This window comes from Schistocerca serialis, chromosome 2 (assembly GCF_023864345.2).
Source record: "Schistocerca serialis cubense isolate TAMUIC-IGC-003099 chromosome 2, iqSchSeri2.2, whole genome shotgun sequence".
In the NCBI taxonomy this organism is placed as follows: Eukaryota; Metazoa; Arthropoda; class Insecta; order Orthoptera; family Acrididae; genus Schistocerca; species Schistocerca serialis.
This window is the reverse complement of record NC_064639.1, coordinates 1,068,701,780-1,068,715,673: the sequence shown is the minus strand read 5'-3', so window position 1 is coordinate 1,068,715,673 and position 13,894 is coordinate 1,068,701,780. Positions and strand designations below refer to the sequence as shown.

Genomic DNA, 13,894 nt, shown 5'->3' with positions numbered 1-13,894 from the left:
ATGCTTTGTGCTGGAAGCAGCCTAGCTATGAAAACAGCTATGGACACAGAGTACTGTCGAAAACTGCGTGCTGACACAGAACGCTACGTAGTGGGCGGATTTTTCGTGACACGATAACATTTGCACTACACACGGTCGAAATACTGTCACACAACTCAAGCAGCTCTTTCAGCATTCACATACACTGGTGTTCAGCACAGCGCATGTTGTAGGTGTCAGATTAAGAAACCTCTTTGAGAATATGGTCCAGCTAGGATGCTGCAAGTAGCAAGTGCGGCAAGATCTCAGTAGGTGGCGGGGTGCAGACTTGCTTACTTGTGCGGCCTGTTGGTCTAGGGGTATGATTCCTGCTTTGGGTGCAGGAGGTCCCGGGTTCAAATCCCGGACAGGCCCTACTTTTCACTTTCGCGACAACCCAGCACTACGATAAACTTGCGAGTCTCTAAAAGTAAGCCATGCAGCAGGACAAACTGCATGTCGGGCCACCGGCCCATGAGACTCTCAGGTGCGTCTTATGGAAAGCAATCTACGTGGCAGGATTAAGCCGTCTCCGCTTACTTATATCTATACGTAAAGACTGGCACGTACAACGATTCTATTCGTTCCCCAGGAACTAGTACATCGCATGCAAGTTTGGTAAATGCATGCGCATGCAGCACCCAAAACGGTGAGATGTCTTTCCTGCGGGGAGGAACAGCTGAGGTCGTCTTCTCGCAGTTGAACCCCTTACGTCCCGTTATTAATCCTAGTAGCAAAAGCATAAGCATTTGGAGCGCTCCCCATTCACGTGTGGACTGCTATTAACATTTTGCATTTCATGATCCTAGTTAAATTTCTGCGCATACAATTCCAACCACCGGCTCGTACACATTTCTAGAAACGATCGCAAAACACAGCGTCAGGTTCCACCGAGACTCGAACTCGGATCGCTGGATTCAAAGTCCAGAGTGCTAACCATTACACCATGGAACCGGATGCCTGTAGCGCTCTTAAATTCAGTGGTATCATGTAATTAAGCCCATAAGATGCGATGTCATTACACGTATGGTCCTCAGGAAGTGTTTGCGTGGCTAATGAAGCAACCAAGTAGGCTGGAAGTGGAAGGAGCACCTTCGAATGTAGCGAGAATTCTTGCCAGTATTCGTACATGAAGTGATGTCGAAGGATCAGGTAATCAAAATCGCGAAACAGCCACTTTCGTATGGCGGATGCTTTGTGCTGGAAGCAGCCTAGCTATGAAAACAGCTATGGACACAGAGTACTGTCGAAAACTGCGTGCTGACACAGAACGCTACGTAGTGGGCGGATTGTTCGTGACACGATAACATTTGCACTACACACGGTCGAAATACTGTCACACAACTCAAGCAGCTCTTTCAGCATTCACATACACTGGTGTTCAGCACAGCGCATGTTGTAGGTGTCAGATTAAGAAACCTCTTTGAGAATATGGTCCAGCTAGGATGCTGCAAGTAGCAAGTGCGGCAAGATCTCAGTAGGTGGCGGGGTGCAGACTTGCTTACTTGTGCGGCCTGTTGGTCTAGGGGTATGATTCCTGCTTTGGGTGCAGGAGGTCCCGGGTTCAAATCCCGGACAGGCCCTACTTTTCACTTTCGCGACAACCCAGCACTACGATAAACTTGCGAGTCTCTAAAAGTAAGCCATGCAGCAGGACAAACTGCATGTCGGGCCACCGGCCCATGAGACTCTCAGGTGCGTCTTATGGAAAGCAATCTACGTGGCAGGATTAAGCCGTCTCCGCTTACTTATATCTATACGTAAAGACTGGCACGTACAACGATTCTATTCGTTCCCCAGGAACTAGTACATCGCATGCAAGTTTGGTAAATGCATGCGCATGCAGCACCCAAAACGGTGAGATGTCTTTCCTGCGGGGAGGAACAGCTGAGGTCGTCTTCTCGCAGTTGAACCCCTTACGTCCCGTTATTAATCCTAGTAGCAAAAGCATAAGCATTTGGAGCGCTCCCCATTCACGTGTGGACTGCTATTAACATTTTGCATTTCATGATCCTAGTTAAATTTCTGCACATACAATTCCAACCACCGGCTCGTACACATTTCTAGAAACGATCGCAAAACACAGCGTCAGGTTCCACCGAGACTCGAACTCGGATCGCTGGATTCAAAGTCCAGAGTGCTAACCATTACACCATGGAACCGGATGCCTGTAGCGTTCTTAAATTCAGTGGTATGATGTAATTAAGCCCATAAGATGCGATGTCATTACACGTATGGTCCTCAGGAAGTGTTTGCGTGGCTAATGAAGCAACCAAGTAGGCTGGAAGTGGAAGGAGCACCTTCGAATGTAGCGAGAATTCTTGCCAGTATTCGTACATGAAGTGATGTCGAAGGATCAGGTAATCAAAATCGCGAAACAGCCACTTTCGTATGGCGGATGCTTTGTGCTGGAAGCAGCCTAGCTATGAAAACAGCTATGGACACAGAGTACTGCCGAAAACTGCGTGCTGACACAGAACGCTACGTAGTGGGCGGATTGTTCGTGACACGATAACATTTGCACTACACACGGTCGAAATACTGTCACACAACTCAAGCAGCTCTTTCAGCATTCACATACACTGGTGTTCAGCACAGCGGATGTTGTAGGTGTCAGATTAAGAAACCTCTTTGAGAATATGGTCCAGCTAGGATGCTGCAAGTAGCAAGTGCGGCAAGATCTCAGTAGGTGGCGGGGTGCAGACTTGCTTACTTGTGCGGCCTGTTGGTCTAGGGGTATGATTCCTGCTTTGGGTGCAGGAGGTCCCGGGTTCAAATCCCGGACAGGCCCTACTTTTCACTTTCAAGACAACCCAGCACTACGATAAACTTGCGAGTCTCTGAAAGTAAGCCATGCAGCAGGACAAACTGCATGTCGGGCCACCGGCCCATGAGACTCTCAGGTGCGTCTTATGGAAAGCAATCTACGTGGCAGGATTAAGCCGTCTCCGCTTACTTATATCTATACGTAAAGACTGGCACGTACAACGATTCTATTCGTTCCCCAGGAACTAGTACATCGCATGCAAGTTTGGTAAATGCATGCGCATGCAGCACCCAAAACGGTGAGATGTCTTTCCTGCGGGGAGGAACAGCTGAGGTCGTCTTCTCGCAGTTGAACCCCTTACGTCCCGTTATTAATCCTAGTAGCAAAAGCATAAGCATTTGGAGCGCTCCCCATTCACGTGTGGACTGCTATTAACATTTTGCATTTCATGATCCTAGTTAAATTTCTGCACATACAATTCCAACCACCGGCTCGTACACATTTCTAGAAACGATCGCAAAACACAGCGTCAGGTTCCACCGAGACTCGAACTCGGATCGCTGGATTCAAAGTCCAGAGTGCTAACCATTACACCATGGAACCGGATGCCTGTAGCACTCTTAAATTCAGTGGTATCATGTAATTAAGCCCATAAGATGCGATGTCATTACACGTATGGTCCTCAGGAAGTGTTTGCGTGGCTAATGAAGCAACCAAGTAGGCTGGAAGTGGAAGGAGCACCTTCGAATGTAGCGAGAATTCTTGCCAGTATTCGTACATGAAGTGATGTCGAAGGATCAGGTAATCAAAATCGCGAAACAGCCACTTTCGTATGGCGGATGCTTTGTGCTGGAAGCAGCCTAGCTATGAAAACAGCTATGGACACAGAGTACTGTCGAAAACTGCGTGCTGACACAGAACGCTACGTAGTGGGCGGATTGTTCGTGACACGATAACATTTGCACTACACACGGTCGAAATACTGTCACACAACTCAAGCAGCTCTTTCAGCATTCACATACACTGGTGTTCAGCACAGCGCATGTTGTAGGTGTCAGATTAAGAAACCTCTTTGAGAATATGGTCCAGCTAGGATGCTGCAAGTAGCAAGTGCGGCAAGATCTCAGTAGGTGGCGGGGTGCAGACTTGCTTACTTGTGCGGCCTGTTGGTCTAGGGGTATGATTCCTGCTTTGGGTGCAGGAGGTCCCGGGTACAAATCCCGGACAGGCCCTACTTTTCACTTTCGCGACAACCCAGCACTACGATAAACTTGCGAGTCTCTGAAAGTAAGCCATGCAGCAGGACAAACTGCATGTCGGGCCACCGGCCCATGAGACTCTCAGGTGCGTCTTATGGAAAGCAATCTACGTGGCAGGATTAAGCCGTCTCCGCTTACTTATATCTATACGTAAAGACTGGCACGTACAACGATTCTATTCGTTCCCCAGGAACTAGTACATCGCATGCAAGTTTGGTAAATGCATGCGCATGCAGCACCCAAAACGGTGAGATGTCTTTCCTGCGGGGAGGAACAGCTGAGGTCGTCTTCTCGCAGTTGAACCCCTTACGTCCCGTTATTAATCCTAGTAGCAAAAGCATAAGCATTTGGAGCGCTCCCCATTCACGTGTGGACTGCTATTAACATTTTGCATTTCATGATCCTAGTTAAATTTCTGCACATACAATTCCAACCACCGGCTCGTACACATTTCTAGAAACGATCGCAAAACACAGCGTCAGGTTCCACCGAGACTCGAACTCGGATCGCTGGATTCAAAGTCCAGAGTGCTAACCATTACACCATGGAACCGGATGCCTGTAGCGCTCTTAAATTCAGTGGTATCATGTAATTAAGCCCATAAGATGCGATGTCATTACACGTATGGTCCTCAGGAAGTGTTTGCGTGGCTAATGAAGCAACCAAGTAGGCTGGAAGTGGAAGGAGCACCTTCGAATGTAGCGAGAATTCTTGCCAGTATTCGTACATGAAGTGATGTCGAAGGATCAGGTAATCAAAATCGCGAAACAGCCACTTTCGTATGGCGGATGCTTTGTGCTGGAAGCAACCTAGCTATGAAAACAGCTATGGACACAGAGTACTGTCGAAAACTGCGTGTTGACACAGAACGCTACGTAGTGGGCGGATTGTTCGTGACACGATAACATTTGCACTTCACACGGTCGAAATACTGTCACACAACTCAAGCAGCTCTTTCAGCATTCACATACACTGGTGTTCAGCACAGCGCATGTTGTAGGTGTCAGATTAAGAAACCTCTTTGAGAATATGGTCCAGCTAGGATGCTGCAACTAGCAAGTGCGGCAAGATCTCAGTAGGTGGCGGGGTGCAGACTTGCTTACTTGTGCGGCCTGTTGGTCAAGGTGTATGATTCCTGCTTTCGGTGCAGGAGGTCCCGGGTTCAAATCTCGGACAGGCCATACTTTTCACTTTCGCGACAACCCAGCACTACGATAAACTTGCGAGTCTCTGAAAGTAAGCCATGCAGCAGGACAAACTGCATGTCGGGCCACCGGCCCATGAGACTCTCAGGTGCGTCTTATGGAAAGCAATCTACGTGGCAGGATTTAGCCGTCTCCGCTTACTTATATCTATACGTAAAGACTGGCACGTACAACGATTCTATTCGTTCCCCAGGAACTAGTACATCGCATGCAAGTTTGGTAAATGCATGCGCATGCAGCACCCAAAACGGTGAGATGTCTTTCCTGCGGGGAGGAACAGCTGAGACCGTCTTCTCGCAGTTGAACCCCTTACGTCCCGTTATTAATCCTAGTAGCAAAAGCATAAGCATTTGGAGCGCTCCCCATTCACGTGTGGACTGCTATTAACATTTTGCATTTCATGATCCTAGTTAAATTTCTGCACATACAATTCCAACCACCGGCTCGTACACATTTCTAGAAACGATCGCAAAACACAGCGTCAGGTTCCACCGAGACTCGAACTCGGATCGCTGGATTCAAAGTCCAGAGTGCTAACCATTACACCATGGAACCGGATGCCTGTAGCGCTCTTAAATTCAGTGGTATCATGTAATTAAGCCCATAAGATGCGATGTCATTACACGTATGGTCCTCAGGAAGTGTTTGCGTGGCTAATGAAGCAACCAAGTAGGCTGGAAGTGGAAGGAGCACCTTCGAATGTAGCGAGAATTCTTGCCAGTATTCGTACATGAAGTGATGTCGAAGGATCAGGTAATCAAAATCGCGAAACAGCCACTTTCGTATGGCGGATGCTTTGTGCTGGAAGCAGCCTAGCTATGAAAACAGCTATGGACACAGAGTACTGTCGAAAACTGCGTGCTGACACAGAACGCTACGTAGTGGGCGGATTGTTCGTGACACGATAACATTTGCACTACAGACGGTCGAAATACTGTCACACAACTCAAGCAGCTCTTTCAGCATTCACATACACTGGTGTTCAGCACAGCGCATGTTGTAGGTGTCAGATTAAGAAACCTCTTTGAGAATATGGTCCAGCTAGGATGCTGCAAGTAGCAAGTGCGGCAAGATCTCAGTAGGTGGCGGGGTGCAGACTTGCTTACTTGTGCGGCCTGTTGGTCTAGGGGTATGATTCCTGCTTTGGGTGCAGGAGGTCCCGGGTTCAAATCCCGGACAGGCCCTACTTTTCACTTTCGCGACAACCCAGCACTACGATAAACTTGCGAGTCTCTGAAAGTAAGCCATGCAGCAGGACAAACTGCATGTCGGGCCACCGGCCCATGAGACTCTCAGGTGCGTCTTATGGAAAGCAATCTACGTGGCAGGATTAAGCCGTCTCCGCTTACTTATATCTATACGTAAAGACTGGCACGTACAACGATTCTATTCGTTCCCCAGGAACTAGTACATCGCATGCAAGTTTGGTAAATGCATGCGCATGCAGCACCCAAAACGGTGAGATGTCTTTCCTGCGGGGAGGAACAGCTGAGGTCGTCTTCTCGCAGTTGAACCCCTTACGTCCCGTTATTAATCCTAGTAGCAAAAGCATAAGTATTTGGAGCGCTCCCCATTCACGTGTGGACTGCTATTAACATTTTGCATTTCATGATCCTAGTTAAATTTCTGCACATACAATTCCAACCACCGGCTCGTACACATTTCTAGAAACGATCGCAAAACACAGCGTCAGGTTCCACCGAGACTCGAACTCGGATCGCTGGATTCAAAGTCCAGAGTGCTAACCATTACACCATGGAACCGGATGCCTGCAGCGCTCTTAAATTCAGTGGTATCATGTAATTAAGCCCATAAGATGCGATGTCATTACACGTATGGTCCTCAGGAAGTGTTTGCGTGGCTAATGAAGCAACCAAGTAGGCTGGAAGTGGAAGGAGCACCTTCGAATGTAGCGAGAATTCTTGCCAGTATTCGTACATGAAGTGATGTCGAAGGATCAGGTAATCAAAATCGCGAAACAGCCACTTTCGTATGGCGGATGCTTTGTGCTGGAAGCAGCCTAGCTATGAAAACAGCTATGGACACAGAGTACTGTCGAAAACTGCGTGCTGACACAGAACGCTACGTAGTGGGCGGATTGTTCGTGACACGATAACATTTGCACTACACACGGTCGAAATACTGTCACACAACTCAAGCAGCTCTTTCAGCATTCACATACACTGGTGTTCAGCACAGCGCATGTTGTAGGTGTCAGATTAAGAAACCTCTTTGAGAATATGGTCCAGCTAGGATGCTGCAAGTAGCAAGTGCGGCAAGATCTCAGTAGGTGGCGGGGTGCAGACTTGCTTACTTGTGCGGCCTGTTGGTCTAGGGGTATGATTCCTGCTTTGGGTGCAGGAGGTCCCGGGTTCAAATCCCGGACAGGCCCTACTTTTCACTTTCGCGACAACCCAGCACTACGATAAACTTGCGAGTCTCTGAAAGTAAGCCATGCAGCAGGACAAACTGCATGTCGGGCCACCGGCCCATGAGACTCTCAGGTGCGTCATATGGAAAGCAATCTACGTGGCAGGATTAAGCCGTCTCCGCTTACTTATATCTATACGTAAAGACTGGCACGTACAACGATTCTATTCGTTCCCCAGGAACTAGTACATCGCATGCAAGTTTGGTAAATGCATGCGCATGCAGCACCCAAAACGGTGAGATGTCTTTCCTGTGGGGAGGAACAGCTGAGGTCGTCTTCTCGCAGTTGAACCCCTTACGTCCCGTTATTAATCCTAGTAGCAAAAGCATAAGCATTTGGAGCGCTCCCCATTCACGTGTGGACTGCTATTAACATTTTGCATTTCATGATCCTAGTTAAATTTCTGCACATACAATTCCAACCACCGGCTCGTACACATTTCTAGAAACGATCGCAAAACACAGCGTCAGGTTCCACCGAGACTCGAACTCGGATCGCTGGATTCAAAGTCCAGAGTGCTAACCATTACACCATGGAACCGGATGCCTGTAGTGCTCTTAAATTCAGTGGTATCATGTAATTAAGCCCATAAGATGCGATGTCATTACACGTATGGTCCTCAGGAAGTGTTTGCATGGCTAATGAAGCAACCAAGTAGGCTGGAAGTGGAAGGAGCACCTTCGAATGTAGCGAGAATTCTTGCCAGTATTCGTACATGAAGTGATGTCGAAGGATCAGGTAATCAAAATCGCGAAACAGCCACTTTCGTATGGCGGATGCTTTGTGCTGGAAGCAGCCTAGCTATGAAAACAGCTATGGACACAGAGTACTGTCGAAAACTGCGTGCTGACACAGAACGCTACGTAGTGGGCGGATTGTTCGTGACACGATAACATTTGCACTACACACGGTCGAAATACTGTCACACAACTCAAGCAGCTCTTTCAGCATTCACATACACTGGTGTTCAGCACAGCGCATGTTGTAGGTGTCAGATTAAGAAACCTCTTTGAGAATATGGTCCAGCTAGGATGCTGCAAGTAGCAAGTGCGGCAAGATCTCAGTAGGTGGCGGGGTGCAGACTTGCTTACTTGTGCGGCCTGTTGGTCTAGGGGTATGATTCCTGCTTTGGGTGCAGGAGGTCCCGGGTTCAAATCCCGGACAGGCCCTACTTTTCACTTTCGCGACAACCCAGCACTACGATAAACTTGCGAGTCTCTAAAAGTAAGCCATGCAGCAGGACAAACTGCATGTCGGGCCACCGGCCCATGAGACTCTCAGGTGCGTCTTATGGAAAGCAATCTACGTGGCAGGATTTAGCCGTCTCCGCTTACTTATATCTATACGTAAAGACTGGCACGTACAACGATTCTATTCGTTCCCCAGGAACTAGTACATCGCATGCAAGTTTGGTAAATGCATGCGCATGCAGCACCCAAAACGGTGAGATGTCTTTCCTGCGGGGAGGAACAGCTGAGGTCGTCTTCTCGCAGTTGAACCCCTTACGTCCCGTTATTAATCCTAGTAGCAAAAGCAGAAGCATTTGGAGCGCTCCCCATTCACGTGTGGACTGCTATTAACATTTTGCATTTCATGATCCTAGTTAAATTTCTGCACATACAATTCCAACCACCGGCTCGTACACATTTCTAGAAACGATCGCAAAACACAGCGTCAGGTTCCACCGAGACTCGAACTCGGATCGCTGGATTCAAAGTCCAGAGTGCTAACCATTACACCATGGAACCGGATGCCTGTAGCGCTCTTAAATTCAGTGGTATCATGTAATTAAGCCCATAAGATGCGATGTCATTACACGTATGGTCCTCAGGAAGTGTTTGCGTGGCTAATGAAGCAACCAAGTAGGCTGGAAGTGGAAGGAGCACCTTCGAATGTAGCGAGAATTCTTGCCAGTATTCGTACATGAAGTGATGTCGAAGGATCAGGTAATCAAAATCGCGAAACAGCCACTTTCGTATGGCGGATGCTTTGTGCTGGAAGCAGCCTAGCTATGAAAACAGCTATGGACACAGAGTACCGTCGAAAACTGCGTGCTGACACAGAACGCTACGTAGTGGGCGGATTGTTCGTGACACGATAACATTTGCACTACACACGGTCGAAATACTGTCACACAACTCAAGCAGCTCTTTCAGCATTCACATACACTGGTGTTCAGCACAGCGCATGTTGTAGGTTTCAGATTAAGAAACCTCTTTGAGAATATGGTCCAGCTAGGATGCTGCAAGTAGCAAGTGCGGCAAGATCTCAGTAGGTGGCGGGGTGCAGACTTGCTTACTTGTGCGGCCTGTTGGTCTAGGGGTATGATTCCTGCTTTGGGTGCAGGAGGTCCCGGGTTCAAATCCCGGACAGGCCCTACTTTTCACTTTCGCGACAACCCAGCACTACGATAAACTTGCGAGTCTCTGAAAGTAAGCCATGCAGCAGGACAAACTGCATGTCGGGCCACCGGCCCATGAGACTCTCAGGTGCGTCTTATGGAAAGCAATCTACGTGGCAGGATTAAGCCGTCTCCGCTTACTTATATCTATACGTAAAGACTGGCACGTACAACGATTCTATTCGTTCCCCAGGAACTAGTACATCGCATGCAAGTTTGGTAAATGCATGCGCATGCAGCACCCAAAACGGTGAGATGTCTTTCCTGCGGGGAGGAACAGCTGAGGTCGTCTTCTCGCAGTTGAACCCCTTACGTCCCGTTATTAATCCTAGTAGCAAAAGCATAAGCATTTGGAGCGCTCCCCATTCACGTGTGGACTGCTATTAACATTTTGCATTTCATGATCCTAGTTAAATCTCTGCACATACAATTCCAACCACCGGCTCGTACACATTTCTAGAAACGATAGCAAAACACAGCGTCAGGTTCCACCGAGACTCGAACTCGGATCGCTGGATTCAAAGTCCAGAGTGCTAACCATTACACCATGGAACCGGATGCCTGTAGCGCTCTTAAATTCAGTGGTATCACGTAATTAAGCCCATAAGATGCGATGTCATTACACGTATGGTACTCAGGAAGTGTTTGCGTGGCTAATGAAGCAACCAAGTAGGCTGGAAGTGGAAGGAGCACCTTCGAATGTAGCGAGAATTCTTGCCAGTATTCGTACATGAAGTGATGTCGAAGGATCAGGTAATCAAAATCGCGAAACAGCCACTTTCGTATGGCGGATGCTTTGTGCTGGAAGCAGCCTAGCTATGAAAACAGCTATGGACACAGAGTACTGTCGAAAACTGCGTGCTGACACAGAACGCTACGTAGTGGGCGGATTGTTCGTGACACGATAACATTTGCACTACACACGGTCGAAATACTGTCACACAACTCAAGCAGCTCTTTCAGCATTCACATACACTGGTGTTCAGCACAGCGCATGTTGTAGGTGTCAGATTAAGAAACCTCTTTGAGAATATGGTCCAGCTAGGATGCTGCAAGTAGCAAGTGCGGCAAGATCTCAGTAGGTGGCGGGGTGCAGACTTGCTTGCTTGTGCGGCCTGTTGGTCTAGGGGTATGATTCCTGCTTTGGGTGCAGGAGGTCCCGGGTTCAAATCCCGGACAGGCCCTACTTTTCACTTTCGCGACAACCCAGCACTACGATAAACTTGCGAGTCTCTGAAAGTAAGCCATGCAGCAGGACAAACTGCATGTCGGGCCACCGGCCCATGAGACTCTCAGGTGCGTCTTATGGAAAGCAATCTACGTGGCAGGATTAAGTCGTCTCCGCTTACTTATATCTATACGTAAAGACTGGCACGTACAACGATTCTATTCGTTCCCCAGGAACTAGTACATCGCATGCAAGTTTGGTAAATGCATGCGCATGCAGCACCCAAAACGGTGAGATGTCTTTCCTGCTGGGAGGAACAGCTGAGGTCGTCTTCTCGCAGTTGAACCCCTTACGTCCCGTTATTAATCCTAGTAGCAAAAGCATAAGCATTTGGAGCGCTCCCCATTCACGTGTGGACTGCTATTAACAATTTGCATTTCATGACCCTAGTTAAATTTCTGCACATACAATTCCAACCACCGGCTCGCACACATTTCTAGAAACGATTGCGAAACACAGCGTCAGGTTCCACCGAGACTCGAACTCGGATCGCTGGATTCAAAGTCCAGAGTGCTAACCATTACACCATGGAACCGGATGCCTGTAGCGCTCTTAAATTCAGTGGTATCATGTAATTAAGCCCATAAGATGCGATGTCATTACACGTATGGTCCTCAGGAAGTGTTTGCGTGGCTAATGAAGCAACCAAGTAGGCTGGAAGTGGAAGGAGCACCTTCGAATGTAGCGAGAATTCTTGCCAGTATTCGTACATGAAGTGATGTCGAAGGATCAGGTAATCAAAATCGCGAAACAGCCACTTTCGTATGGCGGATGCTTTGTGCTGGAAGCAGCCTAGCTATGAAAACAGCTATGGACACAGAGTACTGTCGAAAACTGCGTGCTGACACAGAACGCTACGTAGTGGGCGGATTGTTCGTGACACGATAACATTTGCACTACACACGGTCGAAATACTGTCACACAACTCAAGCAGCTCTTTCAGCATTCACATACACTGGTGTTCAGCACAGCGCATGTTGTAGGTGTCAGATTAAGAAACCTCTTTGAGAATATGGTCCAGCTAGGATGCTGCAAGTAGCAAGTGCGGCAAGATCTCAGTAGGTGGCGGGGTGCAGACTTGCTTGCTTGTGCGGCCTGTTGGTCTAGGGGTATGATTCCTGCTTTGGGTGCAGGAGGTCCCGGGTTCAAATCCCGGACAGGCCCTACTTTTCACTTTCGCGACAACCCAGCACAACGATAAACTTGCGAGTCTCTGAAAGTAAGCCATGCAGCAGGACAAACTGCATGTCGGGCCACCGGCCCATGAGACTCTCAGGTGCGTCTTATGGAAAGCAATCTACGTGGCAGGATTAAGTCGTCTCCGCTTACTTATATCTATACGTAAAGACTGGCACGTACAACGATTCTATTCGTTCCCCAGGAACTAGTACATCGCATGCAAGTTTGGTAAATGCATGCGCATGCAGCAACCAAAACGGTGAGATGTCTTTCCTGCTGGGAGGAACAGCTGAGGTCGTCTTCTCGCAGTTGAACCCCTTACGTCCCGTTATTAATCCTAGTAGCAAAAGCATAAGCATTTGGAGCGCTCCCCATTCACGTGTGGACTGCTATTAACATTTTGCATTTCATGACCCTAGTTAAATTTCTGCACATACAATTCCAACCACCGGCTCGCACACATTTCTAGAAACGATCGCGAAACACAGCGTCAGGTTCCACCGAGACTCGAACTCGGATCGCTGGATTCAAAGTCCAGAGTGCTAACCATTACACCATGGAACCGGATGCCTGTAGCGCTCTTAAATTCAGTGGTATCATGTAATTAAGCCCATAAGATGCGATGTCATTACACGTATGGTCCTCAGGAAGTGTTTGCGTGGCTAATGAAGCAACCAAGTAGGCTGGAAGTGGAAGGAGCACCTTCGAATGTAGCGAGAATTCTTGCCAGTATTCGTACATGAAGTGATGTCGAAGGATCAGGTAATCAAAATCGCGAAACAGCCACTTTCGTATGGCGGATGCTTTGTGCTGGAAGCAGCCTAGCTATGAAAACAGCTATGGACACAGAGTACCGTCGAAAATTGCGTGCTGACACAGAACGCTACGTAGTGGGCGGATTGTTCGTGACACGATAACATTTGCACTACACACGGTCGAAATACTGTCACACAACTCAAGCAGCTCTTTCAGCATTCACATACACTGGTGTTCAGCACAGCGCATGTTGTAGGTGTCAGATTAAGAAACCTCTTTGAGAATATGGTCCAGCTAGGATGCTGCAAGTAGCAAGTGCGGCAAGATCTCAGTAGGTGGCGGGGTGCAGACTTGCTTACTTGTGCGGCCTGTTGGTCTAGGGGTATGATTCCTGCTTTGGGTGCAGGAGGTCCCGGGTTCAAATCCCGGACAGGCCCTACTTTTCACTTTCGCGACAACCCAGCACTACGATAAACTTGCGAGTCTCTGAAAGTAAGCCATGCAGCAGGACAAACTGCATGTCGGGCCACCGGCCCATGAGACTCTCAGGTGCGTCTTATGGAAAGCAATCTACGTGGCAGGATTAAGCCGTCTCCGCTTACTTATATCTATACGTAAAGACTGGCACGTACAACGATTCTATTCGTTCC

General features: G+C 48.3%; 22 non-coding genes across 22 annotated transcripts; 11 read left to right on the top strand and 11 right to left on the bottom strand.

Annotated features, from left to right (window-relative positions):
- The first annotated feature begins 321 nt into the window (after positions 1-321).
- On the top strand, positions 322-393 carry Trnap-ugg (transfer RNA proline (anticodon UGG)). The gene has a single exon. It is a non-coding gene; the product is annotated as a tRNA-Pro (tRNA).
- Positions 394-900: 507 nt separating this feature from the next.
- Trnaq-uug (transfer RNA glutamine (anticodon UUG)) lies at positions 901-972 on the bottom strand. Its single transcript has one exon. It is a non-coding gene; the product is annotated as a tRNA-Gln (tRNA).
- A 557-nt stretch (positions 973-1,529) lies between these two features.
- On the top strand, positions 1,530-1,601 carry Trnap-ugg (transfer RNA proline (anticodon UGG)). The gene has a single exon. It is a non-coding gene; the product is annotated as a tRNA-Pro (tRNA).
- Positions 1,602-2,108: 507 nt separating this feature from the next.
- Trnaq-uug (transfer RNA glutamine (anticodon UUG)) lies at positions 2,109-2,180 on the bottom strand. Its single transcript has one exon. It is a non-coding gene; the product is annotated as a tRNA-Gln (tRNA).
- Positions 2,181-2,737: 557 nt separating this feature from the next.
- Positions 2,738-2,809, top strand: Trnap-ugg (transfer RNA proline (anticodon UGG)). The gene has a single exon. It is a non-coding gene; the product is annotated as a tRNA-Pro (tRNA).
- Positions 2,810-3,316: 507 nt separating this feature from the next.
- Trnaq-uug (transfer RNA glutamine (anticodon UUG)) lies at positions 3,317-3,388 on the bottom strand. The gene has a single exon. It is a non-coding gene; the product is annotated as a tRNA-Gln (tRNA).
- A 557-nt stretch (positions 3,389-3,945) lies between these two features.
- Trnap-ugg (transfer RNA proline (anticodon UGG)) lies at positions 3,946-4,017 on the top strand. The gene has a single exon. It is a non-coding gene; the product is annotated as a tRNA-Pro (tRNA).
- A 507-nt stretch (positions 4,018-4,524) lies between these two features.
- On the bottom strand, positions 4,525-4,596 carry Trnaq-uug (transfer RNA glutamine (anticodon UUG)). Its single transcript has one exon. It is a non-coding gene; the product is annotated as a tRNA-Gln (tRNA).
- Positions 4,597-5,732: 1,136 nt separating this feature from the next.
- Trnaq-uug (transfer RNA glutamine (anticodon UUG)) lies at positions 5,733-5,804 on the bottom strand. Its single transcript has one exon. It is a non-coding gene; the product is annotated as a tRNA-Gln (tRNA).
- Positions 5,805-6,361: 557 nt separating this feature from the next.
- On the top strand, positions 6,362-6,433 carry Trnap-ugg (transfer RNA proline (anticodon UGG)). The gene has a single exon. It is a non-coding gene; the product is annotated as a tRNA-Pro (tRNA).
- A 507-nt stretch (positions 6,434-6,940) lies between these two features.
- Trnaq-uug (transfer RNA glutamine (anticodon UUG)) lies at positions 6,941-7,012 on the bottom strand. Its single transcript has one exon. It is a non-coding gene; the product is annotated as a tRNA-Gln (tRNA).
- A 557-nt stretch (positions 7,013-7,569) lies between these two features.
- Trnap-ugg (transfer RNA proline (anticodon UGG)) lies at positions 7,570-7,641 on the top strand. Its single transcript has one exon. It is a non-coding gene; the product is annotated as a tRNA-Pro (tRNA).
- Positions 7,642-8,148: 507 nt separating this feature from the next.
- Positions 8,149-8,220, bottom strand: Trnaq-uug (transfer RNA glutamine (anticodon UUG)). Its single transcript has one exon. It is a non-coding gene; the product is annotated as a tRNA-Gln (tRNA).
- Positions 8,221-8,777: 557 nt separating this feature from the next.
- Positions 8,778-8,849, top strand: Trnap-ugg (transfer RNA proline (anticodon UGG)). The gene has a single exon. It is a non-coding gene; the product is annotated as a tRNA-Pro (tRNA).
- A 507-nt stretch (positions 8,850-9,356) lies between these two features.
- On the bottom strand, positions 9,357-9,428 carry Trnaq-uug (transfer RNA glutamine (anticodon UUG)). The gene has a single exon. It is a non-coding gene; the product is annotated as a tRNA-Gln (tRNA).
- A 557-nt stretch (positions 9,429-9,985) lies between these two features.
- On the top strand, positions 9,986-10,057 carry Trnap-ugg (transfer RNA proline (anticodon UGG)). The gene has a single exon. It is a non-coding gene; the product is annotated as a tRNA-Pro (tRNA).
- Positions 10,058-10,564: 507 nt separating this feature from the next.
- On the bottom strand, positions 10,565-10,636 carry Trnaq-uug (transfer RNA glutamine (anticodon UUG)). Its single transcript has one exon. It is a non-coding gene; the product is annotated as a tRNA-Gln (tRNA).
- Positions 10,637-11,193: 557 nt separating this feature from the next.
- On the top strand, positions 11,194-11,265 carry Trnap-ugg (transfer RNA proline (anticodon UGG)). The gene has a single exon. It is a non-coding gene; the product is annotated as a tRNA-Pro (tRNA).
- A 507-nt stretch (positions 11,266-11,772) lies between these two features.
- Trnaq-uug (transfer RNA glutamine (anticodon UUG)) lies at positions 11,773-11,844 on the bottom strand. Its single transcript has one exon. It is a non-coding gene; the product is annotated as a tRNA-Gln (tRNA).
- Positions 11,845-12,401: 557 nt separating this feature from the next.
- On the top strand, positions 12,402-12,473 carry Trnap-ugg (transfer RNA proline (anticodon UGG)). The gene has a single exon. It is a non-coding gene; the product is annotated as a tRNA-Pro (tRNA).
- A 507-nt stretch (positions 12,474-12,980) lies between these two features.
- On the bottom strand, positions 12,981-13,052 carry Trnaq-uug (transfer RNA glutamine (anticodon UUG)). Its single transcript has one exon. It is a non-coding gene; the product is annotated as a tRNA-Gln (tRNA).
- A 557-nt stretch (positions 13,053-13,609) lies between these two features.
- Positions 13,610-13,681, top strand: Trnap-ugg (transfer RNA proline (anticodon UGG)). The gene has a single exon. It is a non-coding gene; the product is annotated as a tRNA-Pro (tRNA).
- Positions 13,682-13,894: the final 213 nt, after the last annotated feature.